Source organism: Lissotriton vulgaris, chromosome 4_1 (assembly GCF_964263255.1).
Source record: "Lissotriton vulgaris chromosome 4_1, aLisVul1.2, whole genome shotgun sequence".
Taxonomy (NCBI): Eukaryota; Metazoa; Chordata; class Amphibia; order Caudata; family Salamandridae; genus Lissotriton; species Lissotriton vulgaris.
The window spans coordinates 1,670,576,002-1,670,593,603 of record NC_141691.1 but is presented as its reverse complement, the minus strand read 5'-3'; the positions used below and the strand labels follow the sequence as shown (position 1 = coordinate 1,670,593,603).

The 17,602-nt window shown below is 41.4% G+C and overlaps 1 protein-coding gene across 3 annotated transcripts in view; it reads right to left on the bottom strand.

Moving 5' to 3' along the window:
- Positions 1-17,602, bottom strand: part of RALYL (RALY RNA binding protein like) — a 1,731,499-nt gene that overhangs the window by 674,119 nt on the left and 1,039,778 nt on the right. The gene's annotated exons all lie outside the window — the stretch shown is intronic.

Sequence of the window (17,602 nt, the reverse complement as noted above, 5' to 3'; positions counted from 1 at the left end):
TAATTCTGGCCTGGAACATTTTTGCCATCATCAAACTTATCTAGGTCTTATGCAATTTAGGCTGTAATGCCATCCTTTTTATGAAAGGTCGCTATGACCATCCTACCTTTCGCTTAGGATCTGTGACTACAATTGTGGCTGATCTTCGCGAAAATCACATGTATCAGAACTAGGAATTTGGTGTGTTTGTTTTTTATTGGAGTTTAAAGAATTCCATATTCCATCCAGGTTGACAGAGTCGAGTGCCTATGCTGGTTGAACTACTGTCCATATCTATTTTATTGTAGAGCGTAGTCTCATAAAATAGTTATTCACACTGCAAAAGATTCTTGCCCCCTCAAACAATGTTGATAGCCTGCTTAACTCGATTCGTTTTTTTTTTAGATATAGGGATCCACTGCATAGCCAGAAAAAGTATTATGCAGAAGTAAGAGAATCAAAAAGCATTTGTTTCCATAGAACTATGCCTTTTAAACCCAAGATTGCCCTTTGTTTACAGCTGATTTAGCCACGTAAATGTATCCTCTAAGAGTGCTTGAAAGTATAGGGAATTTTCTATTGCAACTAAGACCAGTGGCGGCTGCCTCTTACTGGCGTGGTCAGGCGGGGATGAAAAATTAAAAAAATAAACTTACCTTCTTTGCTGCTGCACGTCTCTCCTCTGTCCTCACTCTCTGCCACCTGAAGAACCCAGGCTCTCAGACTCTCCCAGCCAATCACAACGCTGCAGGAGCAGCATTGCAATTGGTCTGAGCGGCCTGTTTGGTAACTCTGATATTACCTGGGAGGATTGGCAGGTTCTCTACTGAGCTGTGCAACACAGCCCAGTGAAGAACATGCCATGTGCGCATGACTGTTTGACCAGCCCCAGAGGGCCGGCTAAGCAGCCATGCGCACTTAAGGAGGAGTGCAAACCACTCCTGCTCCCTCTGACGGAAGCGAGCCCAGCCCCGCCACGAGCAACCTGGCTAGAGTCCCGCAAACAAAAATAAAAAGATAATAACTTCTTATTATCATTTTATTTTTCTTTTGCACTGCTCACCGAGCAGTGGGGCGACGCTCCTCAACTTAGCAGAGGAGCCGCCACTGATAAGACACCATGGCAAGTTTCCAATCACATCGGGTACCGGATGCAGAAATCACTGCACATCTTCTCTGCACATGAAAGCTATTGTACAACTGACCACACAAAACTGACCAAAGAGGTTGACCTATTGGTGGGTGTACTTCAATAACCAGCTGATGTTCGAGGTCATGGGGAGGAGCCATAGAATGAGATCACTCTCTCCCCACAGTGGATCTTTTAAGAGCTAGTATCAGCATATTTTAAACAGACTGCAATCCACTGGCTGATCCATTGAGCATAGGCGACATTTTATTTTAAAATATATAGCGGGTACCCTAGACAGAGGGGAACACGTGGTTGACCCGCTCTCTTACCCTGTGGAATCAATGAGCCCATCATACTCTGACAGGGACAAGAAGGAGACAAGTTGCATTTTCACAGAAAAGAGAGAAGTCTCAAAATAAACCCATATCAGCCTTAAAGGTTAATTATATGCCTGAGTTCTATGGTCACTGCCGCAAAAGAGAGAGCTGCCTATGTACGTCAACACCATCAGTACGCAAGCGCACAATGAAACTACAGGAAGGCGAGACTATTGCCATTGCTTTTTCTATTCCTGTGGCCATGGAAGGCATTGTGGGTCTTTATCCTAGGTACCTCATGAACAAACATTGACCTATCTAAGAGAGAACCAGCCATGTGTAATTCTGCTACTTTTGCATTGATCTAATAAATAGTACTCAATGACTTTCAAAATTAAGTTACGGTTTAAACCGTGATTGGATTTTTTTTTCATTTAGCTATATGCTTTTTTGTTAATCAACAAAACAATGAGACTATCTTAATATCTTTGAACAATGACTCTCTAACGGTAAACCAATCGAAATCATTGCCTTTGGGAATTATTTTAAAAACGCCATGGGTATGGTGGGGAAATGCAACTCACAGCTATGATTATTCCACTGTCCAGACAGTATGCAACTCCTCGCTGGGCTTTACCAATTACGAAATAAAACTCAGTCTGCTTAATGCTGAAACAGACTCTGTGAACAGATCTAGCAAAATTAACTATGCCCCCCCCCCCTCAAAAAAAAAAAAATATATATATCCTGGGGTATTTCCACATGTGAACTGGTAGGAATCAGTATCAGAATAAGAGAGACTAATTTGTAAAAATCCGCACTATTACACAGTATGTTCGGCATCGTGAAACAATGTTGTAACGTTTTTATGCATGTCAGTACCAAACAAGCATTGGCAAAACCAACAGATGTGGCGATGGCTGCCATCTATTTGGCTTTGTCAATGCTTACTCGACTTTTTTTTTGGTAAAATGTCATTGTTGGGGGAGCTGCCGGGCCCCTGTTCATATGAATATAATACATTGTCTAAATGCAAAGATATCTTTTTGTCTCAAAAAGCAATGTAGCACACATTGCCATAGTCCTCACTTGTTGTGTGGAAGTCCTCCTAGTGAAATGGCAGAAGTGCAATTATCCAGTGGCTAAAATAGGGCTGGCTCAGTGGCCCATACTGAATGGATTCTGCAATGGAAAGGTGAAAAATATGAATGACACAACAGACCAATGGATGAAGTGGGTTGAATTCCCCGATTAAACAAATATTTTACTAAAATCACAAGATAGTGGCTAAGGCCAGACTTAAAACGATGTTTGAAAAGAGAAATCCCACAGAAGACTCTTTACATGGGCAGAACAAATCTCTTACGTGATATGGAACGTCAGCTTTAATTCTGCGAGGCCTCTATTATTTTATTATTTCAATAAAAACGGTATTAAAACAATAGCCTGTATGTAATTGTCGTTTAAGAGCTTTTCGTCATAATGCCTTTGAAGGACTTTTATGCAAATGTTACAGGGGATATTTAAGCTATAGGCAGTGCTAAAAAGGAGAAAATGTTTGATTTAGGCGCATAGGATTTCTGAGGGCGTGCTTTTGTTAACATCCTCTCTGCAGTTAATAAAGAAGGCAAACAATTTATTTGTATATTAATATCTCTGCCTTACTCGCTAAACAAACATACGATTTTCAAGGGAAGTGCTTAAGCCTTCTTTCATATCTCAGAGACTGCAATAAAAACGTGACCAGCACAGCAATTTGGGCCAGAGAAGCCACAGCTTTCCAGAGCCTGTTTTCTGGGCTCCTGCTGCTAATGTGACAGGCCTTCACTGCGCCCCACGTGGAGTTGTGTGATCTGTAGCTGATAGTGGACTGAGATTGCAGCCTTCAGACCAGGAGTTGCAGCAACATTGACTGGGCAAAACAGCTGTGCGGAGTACAGAAACACCTGGAGACGGCCTAGTCCCTTCCTACCCTCAGCAGTGCCTTTTTATGCTCCCGATTTCCATCTCAATTTTTATAGTTTATTAAAATTTGGACTGAATTTGTATTTACTTATTAAACATTTGTTAATAAGGGGCTATTCACTGCACGAACCGCCGCGTCAGAGCGCTGGGCGGAGCCTTACTTATTACATGACATTGAGAGGGGCATTTAAGAGAGACTGAAGAGGGAGAAAAGGAAACAAGGTTAGAACTCATTGGTAAGTACATATTTCCCACATAAACTATTATCTTGTAACTCTTCTTAAAAGTTGCTAATCTGATGTACTAACTGGCAGAGGGGGTGAGGCATGCACAGAACAGGGTTTTTCTTGCCCACTCGCTTGAGACCGTTAGGGAATCGATTAATACAAATTTTCTTAAACTAATCCTCTTTAAGGCAGAGTTAATGAGTAAATACAGCTTTTCTAAGTTAAATCTGCCTAAGACAAAAGGTAAAGATAACAATTTATTATCATAATAGATGGTACAACAGAAGCTAGCCTACATTCTTTGGCAGGTCCTCAACCCTCCCAGAGTGTTGATAAGTCTTAGATTATTTATGCATTCAGAGGTTGACATTTCACAAAAGTTAGCCCCCATATCAAAAATAAAAAAATTGCTTTCATCTGGGAATACAGGCAAGAGAACTGCCTTTTCCTTCCGTCTCCCATGAAGTGATGGCACTGAAAGTGTTGATCTAAACTGACCATGCCTCCGGTGCTTGATGGCAGCTGCACTGGTTTGCAGATTACAGTAAATGGTCAGATTCTGGGTTTGGAGCCCGTAAATCTGAGTTGTTCAATACAAGCACACAATTGAAAGGATACTCAACTGCTTGATGGATGTAAATGCTTCATGGATGGCAGAATCCAAACATGAGAAGTGTTTGGAATTTTAATTCAGCAGATTAATCATAGATTAAAATATATTCAACTACCTAAGAATTGTCAAGCAACCCAAGCTCTATAGTGCTGAAAGTAGCCTTTTTAATCAACGTATACAATTATGCTCCAATAGGACAATATCACAACTTGAATGTTGGATTTGTGAGTTTTAATACACATAATACATACTTTGTAGTATGTACAACATGACTGCCACCATCTAGAAGTTATCAATTCAGCCAATTCATTCAGAAATGTTATTATTAGTCAGACTTGCCCACAGGCACACTGTGAGGCAAACAGGCAACTGTCCTTGCAGAAACATGACAACTGAGGAGAAACAGCATTCCTCACCAGTATGCCATTATAGGGTGGACACTAATGTAGCTTTAGGGGTTACAGTAGGACACAGGGAATTAAATGCAAAAGTCTTCCGATCAACAGCACCCAGGATCTGGAACAACAATTCTCTACAAACTAGGCGTCCAATTGCACTTCTTAAAGTAATAACATCTCTAAAGGCTTACTCTGCAAGGTATGCGATATCAGTTAGATCCCTGGGCCTTTTCGACAACAATGACCACACTTCTAGCTTTTCATTGCACACAACTGTGAAATCCGCTTGATAGTTGTACTGTTCTCATTTCTTCGCTGGCTACTCTTGATAATACATGTTTACATACATGGTGTCATATTTATTACTTTGTTAGAATGGAATAGGAGTGAAAAGCTTGGTTTTAAACTATCTGCAGTTCCTGGTTGAAATGTGTCCGTATGCGCATTTTAAATGAGCCCAACTTGTAAACATAAGAACAGAGATGTGACATCTTTGGCTAGAAAAAGTAAGCCAGTAGAATTCGAATTTAAGGATAAAGTGTTTACTCAAGGAACCGATGCAATGTCTGTAAAAACAGAATTCACAAAGATTTGTGGATGTTGGTTCTAGTGAGGAGGCGGTCCCATTGTGTGAGGCCTTTTGTGGAGTAGCAGCTTTCATACATCAAAGACTTGATGTGGAGCAAACAAGTGGTACTTTTAAGAGGTAAAATGATAATATGCAATTGTGCATCCTCCGCATTTCGGCGGTGTACCTCTTTCGTAGAAAAAATGGTGTCTGCCAGGTGCATGATGTATATATTTCAGGAATAAACAATAATTAAAATACATGTGAAATTCAAATCCCCTGAAAACTACAGTCTTAGCTTAGATGAATTCGTCATTTTGGGGAAATGCATGCAGTCAGTTATAGCAGATGTGATGCTGATGATGGCAGTACAAGAGAAGCCACCCTATGGAACATCTTTGGAAGTATGCGGTGGTCACAATATGAAGCACACCACTTGAGTCCTCTAGGCTGAGAAGTGTTTAAACATTCATTTTGATTGCTTTAAGTTGGATTGTGTAGTCTTTGATCCTGGTGAAACCCACATTGCCTGTAGACTCAAAGCTGAATTATTTCAAGATGACGAATAATCTAGTGTTTAGGTTTAGAGATAAAAACCATCCTGAAGAAGGTGTCTCATCTTTACAAAGCACCGAAACAACGCGTCAACTTTTGGTTTTTTATGTATTTTTATATAAATGTGTATGAAATTGTTGTGTTATGTACTGACCCCAGGGTAATGCCTTGGTGTGTTATTTTTAATTAAAAAAACTGATGTTTTTAACTTTTCATCTTCTTAGTATACTGTATTTTCACAGAATTTCCGCTGACGTTTTGTGTACTCCCTGTATACTCACAGTGAGGGAAGTTTAAAGTATTTTTGGGTTAGTTGTGAGCCGACTACTGCCTCCTACAGTATTACTGCAGCAGACGGTATTACAACTTCTAAGATACACTTTGTCGCTTTGGAACCTCATTCCTTTTTAATAAAGAAAATTCTAGTGTGACAGTTTTGGCAGATAATGCACATATAAATTAAGGGAGTAGCTTACAAGATCCAAGTGGAAACAGTCAGATTTTTTTTTAAGTATCTGATTTTAGGACATTTATATCAATTGTTGTTTGAACAAACTAGAGAACTTTTCTCACAGTGTCTGTGTTTTTTTGGGAAAAGTTTGTCACTTAATTTCTTAAGAATATTGCAATTCAAATTGTAAAATCATTAGTGGCCATTATCGCTTTCTTGAACTGCTTAGAAAAGTTCACATGTTGACTGTCACATTATGTTATTTGTATTTGGGGAACAGCTTAGGCTTTGTCAGGGATCTGAATATGGTATAAAGTTCATTAGTTTAGTTATTTGCATCATCTACACTTTGGGCCATATTATCAAGAAAGGGCGCTCCATTATCGCCGCTTTTATTGGCAGGAAACTGCCTCTAAAGCGGCGATAATGGGCTTGATAATATGCCCTTGTGAATTCCCATAGAAGCCCAGGTTAACACCAGAACCAGTGCCTTCAAATCTGGTGCAAAGCCTGCAAAGCTTTGTTGCGGCAGGACAAGCCTGCTGATGTCTTGGTCATTGGGGGCACACCGTCCTGCCTGGGAGTCAAATCTGATACAGTACATTGAGCATAAAGGATGGGGTTGCGGCTTTGGCCCAACCAACTTGTTTGCACTGCATTGCGGTGAAGGTGAAGAGAAGGGTGTGCCATGGTTATGGCGCCCGTAATCTTGGCCGTTTTATACCTTTGGTTCTTCTTCATATGCAGTCTTGGTGGTCTCATGCCTTCATCAAGCCAAGTCACAACCCATAACCCAAAAAGCCCACCCTATGTGGCAGTGGTGATGTGGTGCAATCTTTTTATGCTGCTTATAATTATTTTTTTGTCATTCACCGTCTTGCCTTTCAAATGGATTTTAGGATGACTGGACTCCTGTTACGCTTCATGTTTTCCTGAAGAATTACTTTCAGATTAAGAGCTAAGCGATACCAATCTTTGATTGGTTTTCCATGGTTTACATGGATGTTGTACTGCCACCTTAAATTGGTGCTCTCTGCTTCACTGTTACTTTTGCATAGCCTTCAGATGCTTCATCTTATGCATCATATTTCAACTAATCTGTGCATCGGGTTGTATGGCAGTATATCAAAGCAAATAATGTTGACCTACAATTATATCAAATAATATTATTTTTTTTACCTTTAAATTCTCTACCTAATTCCACTAACTATTGTATTCACCTATCATAATTCTCTACCCTTAACTTGCAATGTAGGGGTATGACCATGTAGTGGCTGTGGTATGATGGTCATACGACATAAAGCATGCAACGAAGTGAGGGGATACTGCATAAGGTCTCTGCATCACATAAACCATCAACGTCAGTTCAAAATCTGGAACATAACTTCTGCAAAACAAACATCACCCTCCAAACAGTGGTTAAAAAATGAGAAGCAAAGACTTATTCTCCCTTCTTGCAAAAGCGCAACATATGGAGGAGGCCCAGCTGCAGCAGTAATTACCAACATTTGCAATCGAATAGGAAATGAGGATAAAATAAAAGACTTTAAAATAGATCTGCAAGTCTTAGATGTAATAATAAAAGATCTCTACCAACAGTAGAAAGATAGAAAGAGAGAGGGAATCTTGTGGGAGGCTGAATGCCCCTTCACTTTACATCCCCTGGTCGGAAAGGATAGAACGACCCGGCCACCGCGATGATGTGTCGGGTTGTTGGCCACGCTTCCTGAAATGATCTGTGTGCAGCAAGCAGGACATATCTTTGAACCCTGATCCTGCCTCAACCCTTCATGCTTCATTGGGTATGTTCTGTTATCAAAATTAGTATAGCACTTTCTGCCATCAGTAAGGCACCACAGCGAATGCGTAAACTGGACGCCCTTTCGTATGAATCGATCCATTGCATGTGATTGGTTGGTTGTGTCTCACTGTGTATTGTTAGTACAGATTTGTAAAGTGTGTACTTTATTACCAGTTCATGTTGGTTGATGTTAAAATAAATATTATTTAATTAAAATAAAATGAGTGCTCCTGCCAAAGATCACTAGGGTGGACTGTGTGTTCATGGTGTGGCAGGGGAATGTTCTACTTTTCCTTCAGCTATGTCCCAGTTTGTTTGTTGCCTAGCCTAGGAAAATCATCTTTAGGGAACCCTGCAGGTCAGATAAAAAGCTAAAATTGAACCTTGCACCCATAAAGATGTGGAATCTTTAAGCTACTGTGTTGTTCCTATGGAGCTCCTTGTGGTCTATGACTAACAGTTATATGTGCTAAGCTTGGTTAGCTCTCAGTGCTGGACGGTATTTCAGAACTAGAATGACATGGTGTATCTGGGAGGTGTGTTCAATGTGTCCAATGGGGTTTTGCGTAGCATGTCATTCTGGAAAATGCTATTGTGAGGTAGGAGATAGCCAGCTATATGCACATCTGAAAACTGTTTTGGGAAGTTTGACCATCTATTATTTACAGAACGATGAAATGGCAAATTCCAAGTAACTGCCTTGATATTCAACATCATGGTCTTCTTATTATGACCCTCCAGGTTTTTTCAAGGGATTAATCATCAGAGTCTGTCTATCTGGAGTGCAGAAATCATCGCTTGCATATATTGTATTTAATCCTTTGTGGGGTCCATGACTAACCACTAGATTCAAGCATTTTTGTAGAGCACATACACCAGTGGATTCATATTACAAAAGCTTGAAAATCTGAAATGCAGTCTTGTAGGATTATTACAACATATGGAGTAAATTCCAGACTTTTATAGGTTTCATTATGATTCCAAATAGTCCTACTAAGAATTTATGCTAGCAGGTACCCAGGAGTACATATAAAGGACACATTTATGCATACTTAATTGTTTGCCTCAGTGCTAAATTCTGCATGGATGGGGATAGTGTAATAATTGTTGGAAGCATCACTTCCACACCTTCATGAAATATGGATATGTTCTCTTGACATTACCCTTGCCCTTAGTATCTTGTGGGTATTCACCTACTTGTGCAGGTAGGGCTACTCAGAAATGCCCAGAAACTCATCCCTACCATTGACTTTAGAAATGAAGAAATTTCAAGTTTGGGAAGCCTTTGCACATTCCCAAATTTAAATTCCATGTTTCAGGATTGGGATGTTGACCTAGCACAAAACTTTCTTGCACACCTATATTGAAGGCAGGTGTGAACAATCCTTTGAAGACAAGACCAAATGAGAGCTAGTATCTGACCGACAAAGAGAGAAACCAATCCATTAAATCATACTTTATGTGAAAAGAGCTCAAAGTATACAGCCTAATATTCCTAGTCATGAAAGTACTGTTGACTGATCCGAATTTATTTAGGGTCATGTATAAAAATGACAAGAAATGCCTATGAGAGCACAGCCAACACGAGTTTCACACCCTCTGCCCGTAAGTTGGGGCTTTCTCAAGGCGTCTTGTGTATGAGTAAACACTAGTATTGCAAAATATCAAGCGTCTTTTACAGACTCATTATGTCTCTGGTCAAGCATTCAAGAATCGGTGCTGTAGCAAGTGCACATAAAGAAAAAGGCAGTAATCTCAAATAATTTCTGTACATGCGCACTGATTGTCTAGCACCAGACGTACAGAGATTATTTGAGCTTACTGCCTTTTTCTTCATGTCGCACTCGTACAGTACAGATTCTTGAATACTTGACCAGAGATACAATGAGCCTGTAATAGATGCTTGATATTTCGCAATACGAATGTTTACTCGTACACAAGACGCCTTGAGAAAGCCGGGTCGCAGGGGGTGAAACACATGTTGTCTGTGCCTCACAAAAGTATTTCTTGTCATTTTCATCCATGACCCTAAATAAAATCAGTGAAGTCAAGAGTTTCCAACTTCATTTTAGACTGCCCTAAAATAACAGTAGACACAAAAACATGGATTTTACGAATGCTTGTAAATACCACTACTTGTCCTGGTACCTTTCGATTGTTATTGAATTAATGGGTAAGGGGTTACGCATTTCCGAGGACAGGTGATGCCAGAATTACCCTCATTGTCACTCAGCGAGGATAAAAAACTGGATTCAGTACCCCTTCTAGCATTTTGCTATAAAAGTTCAATTGACCTGATAAGGCAGTGCACGAGCACATAAAACATATCTGCTATCTAGGGCAATTTATTATGGATGCCATTTAGGGGAAGCTCGACTGTGCATCACTAATTCCCTGACTAAGAACGTTTTACTTTCTTTACAAGTTTTTCTAGGGCAAACCCTGCCCTGGGATTTGAGAACTGTGATTTATTATACATACTGAAATGTTTTCGCAGCTATGTTAAAAGATGATTTCCATCGCTTAACAAACAGTATGTGATTGCACCTATATCTGTTGGTAAATGTGATATTGTCCTCACTGGCCACATGTGGTGGCGACATTATGTCTGTTCAGGGGTGCACCTGATTTTCTCTGACACAGCTGACTCCACAAATAAGCAGAAGCTGAATCACTACTCTGTGTTTTCGCTCAGTCCCACATCCTGCCACTGGACCCTCCTGGCAGCTCAATGGAAGAACGCACCTGCTACAAGAACCTGTGCTTGGTTTCATGGTCGCAGGTTGGAATCCCTATGGTTCATCATTTGGAGGTTCACAAAAGGAGCACCCTTGAGATTAATAACAATAAACATCTGTTATTCAGAGCCAAGACCACAGAGGTTGCCTCATTAACTATGAGGGTGCTGCTATGGAAATTCAGTTTTTTACTCAGAAGTTCGAAATTATCTAATCACATATCTTCATTTTGAGTCAAACCAATAGGCCCCCCCCAAAGTTTCTATTTGTGCACGCAGCCAGTGAGACTTGCTTTAGAGATTTCGAGTGCATATATGGATATTTATTTTTGCTTGATACTTCTAGGATTTCCCTCTCCTTGAACATGTCGGCGAGGAATGCTTGCCACAATGGTGGCAGTAAGATTTTCAAGCGAGGCTGCTGCCAGTGCCTGTACCTAATATGGCTGTGGCATCACAAGAAGGTGGATGTGTTGTTTCACTGGTAACTGAATGAAACAGAAACTGTTACAGAGGTGAAGAAATAAACACTTGTCATCTGCTGTCTGTGTATAATAAAGCAGCCAAGAAAGGGGCTCAGAAGTGCTGCCATGCTGAGAAACATCCTAATCTGACTTTAGCAGCTGCTTAATCCTCCAGGGATATTGCGAACGTCTATACACAAAATGTCCCCTGGGGACCCCTTCCTGTTTTTGAGTGGCTTACCACCCTTTTGAAATGGGTGGTAAACTCAAAGCGTTTTGCAACTGAAATTGTGGATGCAAAACATTAGTAAATTGAAGTATGACTCTCTATAAGGACGGGACGCCCTTGGCACGCCCCTTCATAATAACGAGTCACAAAACCTATATTGCGACTGACACTGTGTTACACATATGGGGGAAATTAGCCTCAGAGTGTAGTTTCACTTCCCTTAGGCATACAAAGTCCTGTGAAGTATGAAACTAGAGTGAAACATGCACCCAGTTTGACTGCGCAGGCCCCAAGATCATATATGTACCCTTAATGTGTCATCCAGAATTTTCATATTTCGGTGCTTCAGCTCAGGATCAGGGTCCAGGCCTTTTGTCCCCCTGCTGGACTAAGTTAATTGGTCTGCTCCCCAGCAGAGGGAACAAAGGCTTCCCCACTCAAAAAGAGTACCTAACAGTTCTTAACTGGACTGAGGAGGACTGAATGGGAACGAAAGTCTGCAACTGGGAAGTATCTGTCACACTGTACCAGGGTTCGGTCAGCCCATGCCCACTTAACAAAAAAGGAAGTCAAGACAACTGGAGCCAACAGAGGAAAGGGCTCCTCTTTGAATTTTAGGTGGAAAAGAACCTAGCAGTGATGTCAGCTAGGGGTAGAGCTGGGGCCCCCAGAGGAGATGTGAGCAGTGACTTCTTGACAGCACCATCTTGGATTGTCCCAGCATTCTGTCCTGGAAGGTTGGTACATGGGTGGAGGGGTGATGTAGCACCCTATAATTGGCCTTGGGATCCTGGTTTCTAGAACTTTCCATCCCTTTTAAACCCTCTTGCACAAGGGAGAGCTGTGGTTGTTGAATTTTGGACCTGGGCTGTGACAGCAGATATACCATCGACCACTGGAATGACATACTCCCTGATGCCCTAATGAACTAAGGACTCTGCCTACAGTTGACCCCAGGACCAGTGGGTCTCCCCAAGACCAGGGCAACTGGTTCCCTCACACCCCTTAAGGACCAGATGAGGCAAAGAGCTGGACTTCTGTGCCTCAGCAGGAGAAGAGGCGTACCAGAGACAAGGAAAAAAAGAGGGCTGGTGCAGGAAGCCAGTGGAACCTGTCCCTAAAATATATAGTCTGAAGCCTGCTGCCGAGGCTGCTGATGCAGAGAACTTGCCACCAGCAGTGAAATAAGCCAGAGATCTTCCAATTCGGCCTATCGGGCCAGAGATATGCTCATTGGAAGCTGTTTGATCTTTGACACTCTGAAAATGAAGTGGAGGAGATTCAGCTGCAGCTCCCCAAATTTATCATCAGGCTGGCTAGTGCCTGGGGGTCAGCACAAGGCTTATCCGAACATTAATGAACCCTGGGAGGGGGTGTGCATGGTGCCCCCTCCCCAAAGCTCCTGAGGCTCATAACCCCTTGGCCAGATCATGCATGTGGAGAAGTGTGGCTCAATGGTTAGATCATCAGACCCTGATGCAGAGGTCTAGCCCGGGACCAGAGTTCAATTCCCCGCCTCGGCGGGTCTTGGGCTCAAAAATTCCACGGACCTGATAATTCTCACCTCGGTGCCTATTCCAATCATGGAGTCCCGCTTTGCAACTCTGGGCAATAGCTTGCTTAATCTCCACAATGGCCCCCACAACGCTAAGGATGCCTGGCCTCCACCATTGGGGTGCCCAGGAGTGGACGCCTCACAGGGAAAGCCAGGATGGGTTCCACAGCAGTATTCGTACAAGCGCCTTGAGACCCTTGCGGGTGAGTAGTGCGCTATACAAGTATCAATTTACATTTACATGGGGGCCTGCGACCTTATATCTGAACCTCCATCACAAAATGAGACAGGGGAGAGCCGTTGTACCCCCCCCCCCACCCCCCCCACTCCCCCAGGAATAAAGAAAGGGGCTTTGGATCCCACCCCGGAGCACCTGTTGCCAGTGGAGGGAGAGTGCTGTTGCCCATTCTCCTGCCATGAAGGGAAGGGGCTTGAGACCCCATTTCCAGGCCAGCAAGAAGGCAGGGGCGCAGTCATGACCCTTTTGGCATGAAATGAGATTGCAGAATGTCATCTAAGGTATTTCTATCCGAGAATGTGACGATGTTTGTTCTATCTGCCTGATGTATACATTTGTAAATTAATGCATACTATTTGGTGGTGTTTGTGTGATGAATACACTTTTCCTTACCTAAAGAAAAATCACTGAATGAACAATCATTGATTGAGTGTTATTATAGCATACCAGCGATTGGTGATTAATAGCCCACACCACCTTCACGGAGTAGGCCGTGTACTGCTCTGTTTTCTGCCCTGAAAGAGTCATGTGCTACAATACGGTGCTTGGTTTCCAGTAAGGGAAAAATGTTGACCTACTACTTGTGCTGTCCTCACATCCTGCACAACTAATAATCTATTTTCTTACACCTTGCATCAGACCTAAACCCCTCTAAGGACACCTTTAACTATAGGAATATTTGTGATTTGCATGTTCTTACTTCACTGAAGGGCTTAGACCATTAAATCCATATTCCAAGTGGCTTACAAGCACAGCCCTTTGTTTCAACCTGTTAGATATCTGCAATGTGCTTTAAGTCCACATGTAAAATCATTGATTGATCGAAATCCTAACACTCATCAGCCTGTATGCAATCGCAGGTTGGCTAATTTGGACTCACCATCACACTGAAGTCCTATGATGGCTAATTCTTGCCACTTGCTTCAAACACTTTTTTTTATATGTGTTTATTTGGAAAGTTAAGGTTTTTTTAATAATGCCTGAACCTTTTATTGAACAAACTTCTTCAAATTCTATGAAGAGTAAGTTTTGTTTTCGTCTAAGCTAGCAAGGGTCTAAAGGAAACTCTGAGGAAATAGAATTGCTTAGCCAGTGATCAGGCAGACTGGGAGCTCAGTCAGAGCTTACACCAAGAGGCGAAAAATGCCCAATTCCCAGTAAAAGGTCTACACTTGTAGAAGTATCTATTGTGTCATTTACTGTTGCGGTGCACCCCAGATACCCAAATATTGACTGATTACTGTATAAATGCAATGCTTTGTGTACTCATGCAGTTGAGCGAGACCCAATGGAACCTCATTTTGCCTTTGTTTCACCTTTTGTTTTTGCTGATGTTTATTAAACCTCTGTAAGCAGCCCACTCATATACTGAACACAAAAAATCTGAGCCTGCTTGATCGGTTTGTATTATTACCCTGTTGTCTTATAAGTATGTTTGATGCTGCCGAGCATAGAATTGGAAACGAGAAACGTTTTTCTGCCAGCAAAGAGACAGTTACAACCACCAGACACAATATACACAAGCCCAAAACCCTCAACGTCCTCGCACCAGGAGCCAGAAACAGTGGGATTAACTAGATCCAAAAAAGCAGCAGTCATTAATTTGTCAAGCCACCAATTAAACCCAATAGAGATTAAACTTTTTGAAAAGGGGTTAGGGTATGCAATCGGTTCTGCGGTAGACCGATACGCTCTAGAGAGAGATTTGCAAAATTTCTTTAGAAAAGTGAGGCTCCAAATTTTCTTTGATGGGAAAGAGAAACACCAGAGTCATAATAAATCAGGTTTAAAGAACAAATCAACATGGACTCCCCCCTTAAATATGGTACACAAGGATATAGAAGCCTTTGAAAGAGCGGTTGACAAAAGTGTGGATAACCTTTTAAAACAAAAAAACTGGACACCTTTTAACTTGACAAAGGAAGAGAAAAAAGCATTAGAACTTCTGGAACATGATAATACTCTGATAGTTAAACCAGCAGACAAGGGCGGTAGTGTAGTTTTAATGGATAGCCAAGACTATAACAACAGAATGCTAAAACTCCTGAATAATACTGAACATTATAAAAAATCCAGCAGGGAAGAGTAGCACACCCTTAACCCTTTCGATGCTGATGACGAGCTCAGCTCGTCATCACCCACGGGTGTCGTGTGCTGATGACGAGCTGAGCTCGTCATGGTGCCATTAAATTGCCATTTTCCAGCACAGGAGGGGAAAATGGCCAGCAGTCATGTGGTTAAGAACGACATAGAGAGAATGTTAAGATTAGCCAAAGATGAGGATATCATATGTGACGAAGAATTTGACTTTATGCGTAATACAGAACCCCTAATCCCAGCACTATATGGCTTGCCAAAAGTGCATAAAGATATTTCTGACCCCCCTATGAGGCCCATAGTATCATGCATTGGGTCTCTCACTGAACCATTAAGTAAGTACGTGGAAGTTTTTTTACAGCCATTAGTACAACAACAAAGAGCATACGTGAAGGACACTACATTTATGATTTAAAAAATAGAGGGTCTAAGCTTCAATCCAGAGACACAGGTACTAGTGACTCTGGATATTGAAGCATTATATACCAACATTCCCCAGGACAACACCATTGAGATCATGGAAGAGATTCTAAGAGGTAATGAATTAGATCTAACTGACCACCAGACCTTCCTCATAGACTGTATCACTGTGATCCTCAAAAATAATATTTTTCTGTATAATGACAATTTCTTTAGACAGATCAAGGGGACCAGTATGGGGGCCACATGTGCCCCCAGCCTGGCATGTCTGTATGTGTCCATATTTGAGGATAAACACATCTACAATGTAGCAGCCCCATTCCATGAAAACATCTCGGAATGGGGACGCTATATAGACGATGTTTTCTTCATATGGACAGGCGAAGTAGAGACCCTAAATGATTTTCTTCTCTGGCTCAATCTGGGGGATGTGAATTTAAAATTCACATCACACACGAGTAAACATTCAGTAGAATTTCTAGATATTATTATCAAACATACAGATGGCTGTCTATCGGTAGAACTGTACACCAAACCGTCTGATAGGAACAGCATGTTGCACTATGAGAGCAACCATCCGGCCTCGCAGAAAAACAACATCCCTTTCGGGCAATTTCTTCGACTCAGAAGAAATTGTACATCAATGCAGGATTATGAAATACATGCCACCAATCTAAAAACTAAATTTGTAGAAAGGGGATACCCGAAAAGGATGATAAAACACGCCTACAAACGGGCCAAATATTTCAACAGGGAGAGTATCTTTAACTCAGAACGCCACAACCAGAACAGCTCCCAGCCAATCATGTTCGTAACCAATTTCTCACAAATAAGCTACAAAGTAAAAAATATCATCAATAGAAATTAGAATCTTATTTCTGACAAAACCCTAGTCCCAATTCCAAAACCTATGTTCTCATTTAGGAGGAATAGGACAATAAGAAATTCTTTAGTGCATACATACCGAGAGACCCCAAAGAGCCTCCAGACAACTATTGATGGCAAACCCTTACCAACGGGGACCCATCCATGCATGGGATGTGCCAACTGTGCCAGTATAATCAAAGGCGATAAAATCACAGTTAATGAAAAAACTATAAACATTAAGAGTTTCATGAACTGCAGAACAAAGAATGCAATTTACCTCATTCAATGCCCATGCAAAAAATCCTATGTAGGGGAAACATCTAGGGAATTTAGGCTTCGCCTTAATGAACATCGATCAGCCCTAAGAACAAACAAAATAGGTGCACCCCTTACCGAACATTGGAGGGCGGCCAATCATACGATTAACGACCTTAAATGGTGTGGTCTGGAGAAAATAATGGGTAGCATAAGAGGTGGGAATCAGGACAATAAAAGGAAACGAAGGGAGCAATTTTATATGTCCACTCTGAATAGCGTGAGGTGTGGCCTAAACTCGAGAGAGGATTGGGAAAAAATCATCAGATGATAAACACCCCATCCAGGAATACCCATGACCAAAGACACTCAAAAACTGAATGAAAACTGAGTACTATAGACAGTGGTAATGAGTATAAGCTGGAGATGAACAAACCTCTTCACTCATTGAATGAATAGGTGGCGTTTGACTTATTATTGTGGTAGACATTGACTTAGCCGCCAATGCAAAATCAAAGCCCAACAAATGAGAGGGTACTCTATACATAGACAACCTGACTAATAGGACCAATGTATTTATAGGTGTCTTATTCCATTCAGTAATGACTCCTGATAGTAATTATTTAAATCACTATTAGACTCCTGATAGTAAATATTTAAATTACTATTAAACTATAAATCATATGCGGACATCGAAACACTAGTAAAAATAAGAAATACGGGGCTCTGTCATG